At 31.1% G+C, this 11,650-nt stretch overlaps 2 non-coding genes across 2 annotated transcripts; both read right to left on the bottom strand.

The window, feature by feature from the left end:
* Positions 1 to 9,605: 9,605 nt before the first annotated feature.
* Positions 9,606 to 9,687, bottom strand: TRNAS-AGA (transfer RNA serine (anticodon AGA)). The gene has a single exon. It is a non-coding gene; the product is annotated as a tRNA-Ser (tRNA).
* Positions 9,688 to 10,079: 392 nt separating this feature from the next.
* On the bottom strand, positions 10,080 to 10,161 carry TRNAS-AGA (transfer RNA serine (anticodon AGA)). Its single transcript has one exon. It is a non-coding gene; the product is annotated as a tRNA-Ser (tRNA).
* Positions 10,162 to 11,650: the final 1,489 nt, after the last annotated feature.

Raw genomic sequence — 11,650 nt, 5'->3', positions numbered from 1 at the left:
ACAAATGAAACTTTTTAATTTTATTTTCTTAAAAATCGTATGTAATTTATAAACCTTTTTGTTGGGGTTTTATAATATTAATAATCAAGCAACCTTGCTAATTCTGGCCCAATTGAAAGATATATTTAACTCCTACATGGGCTCTGAAGCTTTGGGTAAATCAACATGTGGCTGCCACGAGTAAAGGGCCAAACTTTGTTTGTCGGCTTTCTTCAGACCCAAAAACACTGAGAGAAAATTAAATTCAGCAAGCAATTAATCTCAAAAATACTGAAAAAATATACATAACATTAATAATAAATAATACATTTTAAAATTTATATTCATTTTTACATAAGACAAGTATTAAACAAAAATAATAATACCAATAAATAAATAATTATTATACTTAAAATAACCAGCCAAAATAATTGCAAAATATTTTTATTTCTTAAACAAAATTAGGGGTAAGTTATTTGAGAAATAATATTCTAAAGAAATAAATACTTTTCCCATATTATAAAAAATTATAGGTTATAATTTTTCTCAGTGCTGCTAGTTGCTAGAGTTGTAGTCAAAGTTTTTCTTTATTTTATTTTTTTTTGCTCTTTTTTCCAGGGAACAACGAGAGAGAGCAAGTTTTTAGCAACGACATTCTGGTCTACAAAGTGGAGGACGACGACGACGAGGCTGCAATTTATGTGGAGGTCCGGCCAGTCGTCGTCGTGGTCCGCCGCTGTCCAAGGGATCCGAGGGCCCACAGTCGTCGGCTTAGCATAATAAACGTCAGAATTAATTGGATTTTAATTGTCTGTTAAGCGCTGAAATTAAGTGCAGCCAAACTAGATTGCAGCGGCAGCGGAGGTTGGAAAATGTATTGCCAACTTGGAGCTGCTGACTGCTTTATTCAGCCGACGCCGTGGAGATCGGATCCCCTACCCGATACCGATCTTAACAATGCTCAACCAAGCGACACACAGCACACACACACACACACACACACACACACACATGCACACTCACCTGTGAGGAAGACTATTTGCATGTCTCCTACGAAGCTCCATTCTTCGTTCTTCAGTCTACAGTTCCCCATTCTTCATTCTCTGGTGGTCTTCCAGCCGATACTTATGCCGATTCCCAGCCATATAGCCTTTAACTTCAGGCCAGCTGATGCCGCCGATTGTCGCCGATTTTGATTGGCGGTCAGGAAAGGCTATAAAAAAAAAGACAATTAATTTGAATTTAATAAAAAATTAATTAGAATTAAATTAAAAATTAATTTCAAAAAATAATTAGAATTAAATAAAAAATATATTAGAATTAAATACAAAAATTAATAAGACTTTAATTAAGATGTAATTAGAATTTAATAAAAAACAAGAAAGGAAGCTATCTTCGGTACGCCGAAGTTTGTATACCCTTGCAGATTGGTTTTCATATTTATATTATAAATTATAATGCCGAAAATAGATTCTAAACAGAGTTTCATAACATTTTTCTTATACTTATTATGTTTACAGTTTGACAGTTACAGTTATACATTCCCAGCTTTACATTTTCTCTACATCTACGGATCGCTTCTATGGCAGCTATATGATATAGTTGTCCGATTTTCATAATATTGTTACCAAAATTCTGAAATAATACTAAAAGCTCATGTCTCAAAGGAGATTAAAATACGTTGAAAAACAACGAAGCTATAATTTTTTCTATTACTTCCCCTATCGTTCCTATGGCAGCTATAAGATATAGTGGTCCGATTTTCATAAAATTTTTATTAAAACTCTGGAATAATATAAAATGGCTATATCTCAAAAATGATGCAATAATATTGAAAAACAGCCAAGTTATAATTTTTTTTCTAAAAATTTATCGAACATTTGTATGGCAGCTATATGATATAGCCGTCCGATCCGTTCCGACATATATAGCAGTGAGAGTATATAGAAGACTATATGCAAAGTTTCATTCAGATAGCTTTAAAACTGAGGGACTGAGGGAATTAGAATCTTATAAAAAAATAATTAGAATTAAATAAAAAATTAATTAAAATTAAATAAAAAAATTAATTATAATTGAAAAAAAAAATTAATTGGAATTAATTAAAAAATTAATTAGAATTAATTAAAAAATTATTAGAATTAAATAAAAATTGATTATAGTTAAATAAAAAATGATTCGAATTAAATAAAAAATTAATAGGAAAATAATAGAAATTACATAGAAAATTAATAGGAAATTAATTGGAAATTAAAAGGAAATTCAATAGTAAAGAAACTATTTCAAATGGGAAATTTATTTAAATAATATAAATATTTTTTAGAGCTTTTTTTTATTCATTTCTATGAGCTCTAAAAAATATTTATATTTTTTTAAGCTTTAAAAACTATAGATATAAATCATATAAATAAATTATATAAATTAAATTATATAAATATAGAATATTAAGGTCTTAGTTAATATTTTATTTATATTATTATTGCCTTCCTATTGTCCTTTCACTTATACTTGCGCCTTGTGTGGCCAGCAACATGTTGCCAGCAAAATTCTCAAAGATTAAGACGCCGCAAAAGGCCAAAAACCCACCAAAAATAAACCAAAAAAAAAAAAAAATAAAGGCTAGCGTTCAACGAACTTTGGCCGCCGGCAGGAGGCACTTTTTGTGGCAATGGAGGGGATGCCACTGCGTATACGCAATGGCCGGGCATATCAGCTGTTGTGGCAGGACGAAGGACGCAGGACTTTGTTGCATTTTGATTTAGCACCAGCACAAGAAGTAGCCAAGGGAAGCCGAAGAAGCAGAAGAACCGAAGGACCCAGGACGAAGACGAAAAAAAAAAAAACAGCTGTAAGGAGTTCAATGCACTCAATGCCGCCACCGATGACGTTAGGGATAATCCCAAAGCAGGACTCCAGGACCCCCGAACTGTCTTGCTGTGAGTGTATAAGGACACGCACACGTGCCGGTTGTCACTGAGAGAAAATTGGGGGAACTTGTTAAAAGATATAGATAGATATACAGAGGGACAGATTTTTAGATATAGATATTTTAGAGATTGGAGAAAATGTATAAAAAAATAATTTATTAAAATATATTTTCTTTTTAAATGTTTTTAAATAATTTATGTATTTGTAATTTATTTTTGAGTTTTATTTATTATATTATTTATTTAATGTATTTTTTTAGTAATTTTTTTTTCAGTGCTTCTATCCCGGATCCTGTTGGCATCCTTGCGGGGGGGCCATTGGCTTTTTGGGCTTCGCCGTCGGCGGGTCGGCAGTTTCGGCGTCTTGTTCGTAGGGCTTCGGACTTTTCGGCTCGCCGGCTTTTATTTTATGCCATTCCGTTTTCGGGTGTCAATGTCCTGCGTGTCCTGTCTGTATATATCTTATATATATATATATATATATATAAGATATATATATATGCGAGAAAAAAGCGCTCGATTCGCGCTGCGTTCTGCGTTACGCTCGTCACATTTTATTAGCCCGTTTTGCAGGCTGCAGGACATTGAACGTCTGTCTCCCTGCGCGAGTCCTTTGTGTCGCAATAAATAACACACATCAGTGTGTGTTTGTGTGTGTGTGTGTCCTTTTCCCTGCTTGTTATTTTGTATCATTTTTTTTGTTCACTTTATTTTTGGGTTTAAATGTTGTAAGTGCATTGAACTGCCGGCCGCCTCCTTGACGCTTTCGTATATATTTTTCTGTGTGGGGGCGATCTGTGCTTGAAGTCCGTGAAGTTAATGATAGTTTATATATATACTATTCCTGATCTGATACTCTTTTTTGTTGAAATTTATCTTATACAAGTAGGGATTTTCTTAAAATGTAATTATTATAAAAGATTTTTCGAATGGAAAGATTTGATTTTGAATTTTTATTCGTTAAAAGTATTTTAAATAATTAAATTTTTTTAATTTCAGGTTTTTAAGGGCCTTTAGCATTCGTTATTTTAATTTTTAATATTTTATTTATATTTTTAACATTTACAATTTTATTATATATATTTTAAACATTTATTTAAGGTTTTAAGGGGATTTTGGCATTCGTTAAAAATATTTAAAAAATTAAATTTTTAATTGTAAATTATAAGCAATTTTATTAGATTTATTTATAACATTTATTAAAGGTTTTTTAAGAGTCTTTGGCATTCGTCAGGACCCTTGCCTTGGCTGTCAAAGGTTTTTGTGTGCGAGGCAGTTTTTTTTTTGATCAAACAAAGGCTTTTCGCCCTCATATATATACCTTTATACCGTTATCCCAGGACCTTTGGCGGATTAGGGCCGTGACAAGTGCGAGTGAGGGTGCAACAAAAAAATAAGGATCAGGGAGATCGCTGGCAGCTGTCCTGTTCCTCTAACGGGAACACTTAACCCTAAGCATATTTTCGGCATTTCTTTTCTTTTATGCACTTTTCTGGCACTCCTATATATTTTTGTATTATTTTTTTGTTTTTTTCTGCTTTTTTTTGGAAGGGCGCTAATGATGATGAAGCGCCTAGGAGAGAAAGGGAGGGGTAGGAGGGGGCTGCAACAACTGTCTCCTTGATGCGTCCTTCAGGAGCTCTCTGGCGCATGACTTTTGCCTTCTTCTGCCAACTTTTCAGTTTCAGAAAAACAAAAAAAAGAAACCTAGGAAAAATACTGCGTTACTTTCCACTCCTTGTTCTTTTTTTTATTATTTCCCTTTTTTTTTATTATTATTTTCCATTTTTTTTTTGCATATTTTTCTGTTGTTGTTTGTTTGCTATTTTCGGAGGACTTGCAGGCGGCGGCGACTTTGTCTATGCTGCAAAAGAATGCCTTTGGGGCATTTAGATAAAAAATACATGAAGGAGCCAGAGCCAAGCCAAAAGGATACTAAAAAACAGATGGGTAACCAGGAGCAAAGGGGACAGGAGGGGTAGCCAGTGGGGCCTGCCTGCATATTGCACTTGAGAGAGCTCAACAACAACTGAATAAAAAATATAACAACAAAAATATATATAGAAAAAAAAGAAAATACAAAAAAAAATAAAAGTAACAACGGAAAATTGTGAAAAAATCACAAGACGCACATAAAATGTGAGGGAGAGAAAAGCGAAAAAGTGTAATAGAATTTGTCCAGGGAAAAGGGGGTTAAGGCATTTCCATCTGCTGTTGTTGTCGCTGTCATTTGTTTGTTGTATTTTATAATTTATAGAATTATGCAAAAGCACCTCAGGTCGCACCGAACAAGCTCAAATATTTCAAATAAAAAAAGGGTGTATATATAGGGTATTTTTTCAGCAGATTATAAAGAAAAAGCTTGATTTAACTTAATTTATTTTAAAATATTTTTAAAAATTGTAACTAATTTATTAAATTAGATAATGCAGCAAAAGGTGGCTTAATGTGGATAAATTAATTAAATAAATTAAAAAATAAATATTTATAATAATTGTAAATCAAAAGAAAATTAAGAAAATTAATTTCAATAAAATAATAATGTAATTCTAATATTTTTCTGGATATTAATATTTTGATTAATTTATTTAATTAAGTTTACCACATACTTAATTAAATAAATTAATAAAAATATTTAAAAAAAATTGTAAAAAAGTAGAAATGATTTTAAATATATAAAATAAATAAAAAAATTTTTTTTAAAATAATTTAAACAATTAGAAGCTAGGTAAAATATTTAATAAATATTTTAAATAATTTTAAACAACAAGAAAATGAAAAAAAAAGTTATTAAAATATTTAAAATAAATATAAACAAATATAAAATGAAAAGAATTACTTAAATAAATATGTAAAATATATTTCCTTAGAAGATATATATACTAAATCCCCCAATAAAATAACCTTAAAGTCTCTCTAAATAAAAATAATGCCTTCAAGGACCTGACCGAATAATGACTCCTACTCATATGAGATGTCTATAAAACCCCAAACCAAAAGACAAACACACAATGTCGTTGTCGCCAGGGCTAATCTACAGCAATTTTTACGCTTTTCACAAGAAATCCACAAAAAAGAAACACAAAAAAAAAAAATAAATAAAGAAGAAAATCGGAGAAAGAGGTTGCAGGATGAGGGGGATTCCCTGTGAAAAGAAAGAAAACTTTGGACTTTGAATGCCCCGGAATTTTCCTTTTCATCAGCTTAAAAGCCTGGCACAAGGAGAATGGGAAAGGAAAAGTATAATAAGTGGGGGGGAAGAGAGACAGAGAGGGGGGGAAGACTGGGAACGGGAATATCCAATGATGATGAAAGATACATTTGTAGCGCACAGATACGCGTTACTTTTATTTTCCATCTTGTGAACTGTGCATCTCAAAGATGCCGCCCTAGCCTGTCGTCAACCTCTGTGTTTTTCAGTTTTCCATTTCCTTGATATTTTATATACATATAAATTTGTGTATATTTTTTCTGCATTGTCAACGCTTTGGGAATCGTCGTCGTCGCCTCATAATCCGTTATTAATTGCCCAACGACATGTTACCAGGGCCCAAAAGGAGGGATTGGCCAAGCCATCGGATAGATAAAGCCAAACACGGCACAAAATTTGTTATAATTAGGGGTTAAAATATTTTTAAAATTTTTAATAAACAATTTTAAAGTGAAATATTAGTAAAAAATTATTTATAACATTTTAGAAATATTTTAAAAATATTTTTAAAGTTGAAGTATCTTAGGGATTAACCTGAAAGATTGTTAGACATGTCATGAGGTATCTTAAGGATTTTTTTAAAGGAAATAAGAAATAAATAAATTAATAGAAATTAAATAGTTAATAAATAATAGGTAAATTAAAAAAAAATGGTAAATTATAAACCAAAAAAAATCTAAATGATACAAATAAAAATGATAGAGCTAGCCTAAAAATATTATTAAACAATTTTTAACATGATTTTTAGAAAATTTTAATTAATAAAATATACTATAAAATCATAAAATTCATAAACCCAAATTAATAATCAATTCCTTTGACATTTTCCCTTGGTGCAGTTACTGCTTGTATCTTTTGTCAAACAGAAACTTGCGAAAAAAAAGGTTTTGCAATTGCAATTGCATCTACAAGTGTGTTTGCTTGTTGTATCTGTATCTGTCAGCTAGAGTATCTGCATCTGTGTGTGTTCTGTTTCGGTATCGGTTTCTTCTTCTGCTGTTCTTCTGCTTTTTTCTCTCTCTCTTTCTTCTATTTTCTCCTTATTCTCCCCGTAATTTATTTACTCAAAACACGCAAAATTATTTTATGCAAATGATTTCTCAACGTTTTTACTTGCCAAGAGTTGAGTCAGCTAACCCCTTACACTATATATACACGTATACGCCGCCATATCCTCCCCCGCGATATGATATACAAAAACCGATCCCTTTTTAGCCCATTCTTTTTTTTTCTCTGACAGTTTTGTATTCTGCCATTGGCGGGAAGGGGGGCGTGGCCAGCAGAGGGGCGTAACAAAAAGTAGTATCTGAACAATTCAAGGGAAATGTGTGCTTAAACATTGTTTGTTTTATATTTTGTAATGGTTAATTTTGATTGATTAATAAAAAAATACTATATTTAAAAATTCTTTTAATTTTGAGCCAGAACTGGTTGGGAATTCTAGTAAAAAATAAAGGTTTTTTGATCGATTTGTACATTTTCTGGCTAAGGTTTTTGAACTCTTCGCGAGTTCAAAAATATCAGATGACTTCTTTTTCACATTTAACCCACATTTGTCACCTGCTGGGCACCTGTGCTCTGTTGTCGCAATAATTACAGCAAAACTCTGCTCGAATTGTGACAATTTCCAGTTAAAACGAAAGATGAATCGCCGGGCAGTTGCACAAACACAATCGAACTAATACAAAAAAGTCAGGCCATTTCAACATTGTCGAGCCAAAAATAAAAATAATAAGAAAAGAACAAGAAAATTAATATAAAAAAAAGAAGATATACAAATTTGTAAAAAAAGAAGCAGTACAAATTTATAAAAAAAAAGAAGTTAACCAAAATTCATAAAAAAAAGAAGTAGTAGTAGAAAAAAAATTTATGGTGTGGTCAAAAGTGAAAATCGTTGGCCAACAAAACTTGACTCTGGGACTGGCGCTGGGGGCTCTTCGTGTGAAGTATCTATGAGATACATAAATTAGATGCATGCGTCACCCGGCCGATTGCGAATTTTTTTTTGTATTTTTTCACATAATTTTACATTCGATTTCCTCAATTAGCCGGCTCAGGAGCAGCTGTGCAAATTTTGGTTCTTCTTTTTTTTTTTTGCGATGAGCCGATGGGCGGCAAAGTCGATTAATCAACGCAGGCTTCTTCGCTCCGAATTTGGGTCAAAGTCTTTCGTTTGTGCGGTCGTTTATCTCACTGGCAACGGTGACCAGCCGAAATCAGACCAAAAAAGATATAACCGGAGCTAAGAGGAGGTTTTTTATGACTATTTGAATACCCTTGCTGGGTATAGTTAAAGTTAGGAGCCAAGGGAAAAGTTTCTTCTTAATTTTTAAATAAATTTAGCATTTTTATGTTTCTTAAAAAAGTCTAAATGAATAATTTGTTGGTATATATTTATTTAGGATTTTAATTTAAAAAGTTGTTTCGATTTTTTCTCTTCAAAACCTAAAACTCGGTCATATTTATGGAATTTAAATATAAAAAATATTACATTTTTTTTAAACTATTTTATAACTATAAAATATTTAATATTTTAAGAAACAAGCTTAAAATAATATTTATAACCCATTTCCAACAACGTTAATCTGGTTTTAAGACCAAAGTCAACACTTTTACCTCAAAACCTCAATACATTCTGCTAATTTTTTTTGTATATTTCTTTAAAGTTAGTGTATTTAAAACTTTTATAATCTTTTAAGACATTTTTTTGGTAAATTTTTTTTCGCTCCGATTTCTGTCGTCGATTTGCGCAAGTTGTCGTCGCTTGTTGCTTGTCTATCATTCACTTAGCATCTGGGGCCTTTATTTTTCTGTCTAACTGCCTCTTTTGGGGCGGGTTCAATGTTCTAGAGATAACATAGAAGAGTTCCATGCCCTACCTTCTCCCTAGTACCTCCTTTCCACTACCTCTCCTCATCTAGCCCCCCTTCAAGTCAAAGAATCTAATCTCCATGTGAAAAGTCGTTGCGCCTTTATTTTTGTGTTTTTTTTTTTTTTTTTTATTCTGGGATTTCGTTTGGGTTCAGAGCTCAGCGGGTGGCAATGCTTAAACGCCTTTATAATTCAATCAATATAAGGTTAATTACAGTGCCAATTTGTTGCGAAACTTAAAGCAAAAGAAAGGAGAGAGAACAAAGGAAAGGAAAAGAGAATAAAAGTTGGCAAAAATGAGATAAATGAGAACTTTATGCAAAAATAAATTATATAAAAAATAAAATAAAAATTGTATTTAATTTATATATATTTTATTTAATTAACTAAGACATTTTTAAGGCTTTTAAAAGGTTGATAAATATGTATTTTCTCTTCTAAAAATAAATAATATAAAATAAGTTTTACAAGAGAATAGTAATCGAAAATACCTTTTTTTTTATTTAAATTCAGAAGCAATTTCAGAACTTTTAAGAAATATTTTTAATTTAGGTTAGCTTATAATTTATTTAAACATTAAAAGAAAAAAAGTTAAAAAAAAAAGATAGTTTCTTAAACGCAGCCGGTAGGATTCGAACCTACGCTCCCAGAGGGAATCTGATTTCTAGTCAGACGCCTTAACCGCTCGGCCACGACTGCTTCTTGGTGACCAATTGCCCTATTAACCAATTTAAACCCAAATATAACCGATCTATAATATATATGCTGATATTTTAGTGTCTTAACCAAGTTATATTGATTAAAAGTAGTGAGGGCGTATCTTTTACGATTAAAAATGTTAATTAAAAAGAAACTAAGACCCAAGCATGTATTATTTTATAGATTTTCTTTTTGGTAGTTATACTGTATAAATAACCCCTCTTAACTCTATCAGACGTTGGTAGTAGTAGGGTGATTCCTTATATATATTCCTATAAACCTTCTTTTTGGGTATATTTTTTCTAGTGATAACTCTTTTCTTTAGGAATCTCTATTTATATATTAAATTTTTTATTAAATTAATTCATTTAAAAAAGTTAATTCCTTATAATCGCAGTCGGTAGGATTCGAACCTACGCTCCCAGAGGGAATCTGATTTCTAGTCAGACGCCTTAACCGCTCGGCCACGACTGCCTTGTGATCACTAATCGTCAATGGCCAAAATATCTAAAAGGTAAAACAAGTTTGGATGGGGTAGATCTATTTTTATAGTCACACAAAAAAAAAATAATAATAATACAAACAATAACAAAAAAAGCTGCATAAATAAAGTGGTGACAATGATAAAGGTAGTTTAAGTATTCTGAGTAGACATAAAAATGTATCTATTGGTTTAAAGATGAATACAACTAGCAGCAGCAAAGTTGAGATACTTTTTGAATGAATAAAATTATGTATCTACTTTTGATTTTAATTTTATATACTATTTAATTATTTTATAAAGCTAAAAGCAGGCAAGTTAAGATACTTTTCTAATGATTAAAAAATATATTTAAAAATATCATAAAAGAAGATGCATAATTATCTTCTTTTATTATATTTTTAAATATATTTTTTAATTAGTTGATAACAAAAAGATAATGAAATCAAATTAATAGCTTGCTCTATGCTTGATATTAAAAATGTAAAACGTAAAGCAAAGTAAAAATTCTTTCAAAGATCTAATATTAATTATTGTGATTTTATTTTTTAAACAAAGCTTATTTATTAAGCATTAATATATATTTAAAAATTATCTTCGTTGTCCCAGGAATTTCCAAATTAATTTAACCAACCAACTTATGCAATTATCTCACGATCAGCTAGCTTTCACAAGCCCTAACTTGCTCCAAAAAAAATATACATAAATATATATTAACAACAAGGTATTACTACAAGGAAATATGTTGGGTTTGGCCACCTAGATAATCAGATACAAATAATGATACAGATACAGATACAAACACAAAATTGGCGAAATAGTTTGTTCAAACACAATTTATTACCGCGAATTGCGAGTGGTTTTTAAAGCGAATATCGGGCAAAGAAACATTAAATCTAATATGCTACGCAGGGAAATAGAAAGCAAGACAAAATAGAAATAAAAAAAAGAAAATAAGAAAAAAACCAAATTAAGCTGGCGATGAGCAAAAAAGATTTTTGCAAACATCTTGACCTTTTTTGGTTCATTGACTTTGTTGCTCTGCTTTTTTTTCTTCGTAGTGTCTTGTCTCTATAAACCTATCTATCCATCTGACTATCTATCAAATTTGCTTAAATTTTAATTTTTGGCTAACAAGATTTTTCGGTTTTCGCCATTTTTTTTAGTTTTTGGTTTTTGTTTTTATTTTTGTGAGTTGGCACATAAAAATTAATTAAAAATCATAAAAGAAAGCGCCGTTAGCTGGCCTCCCAGTGGGGTGGAGGAGGGGCTGCGCAGGTTCAACGTATCTATGTATCTTGTGGATACACAACACGCACAAAGTTGACTCAACTCGGCTCAACGCGGCCCAAGTTCAACGCTCTACGCACTCTCTTATGTGTGTTTGATAATACCCTAACCAGAACTTGTATATAATGGTTACTAGGTGTGAATTTTATAAGCTTTAAGTTTAGTTTCATTTGTTTTTAATTTTTTTATAAT

The sequence above is a fragment of the Drosophila kikkawai genome, chromosome X (genome assembly GCF_030179895.1).
Source record: "Drosophila kikkawai strain 14028-0561.14 chromosome X, DkikHiC1v2, whole genome shotgun sequence".
Classification (NCBI taxonomy): Eukaryota; Metazoa; Arthropoda; class Insecta; order Diptera; family Drosophilidae; genus Drosophila; species Drosophila kikkawai.
The sequence above is the reverse complement of the archived record's forward strand: the minus strand, read 5'-3'. Positions and strand labels throughout refer to the sequence as shown.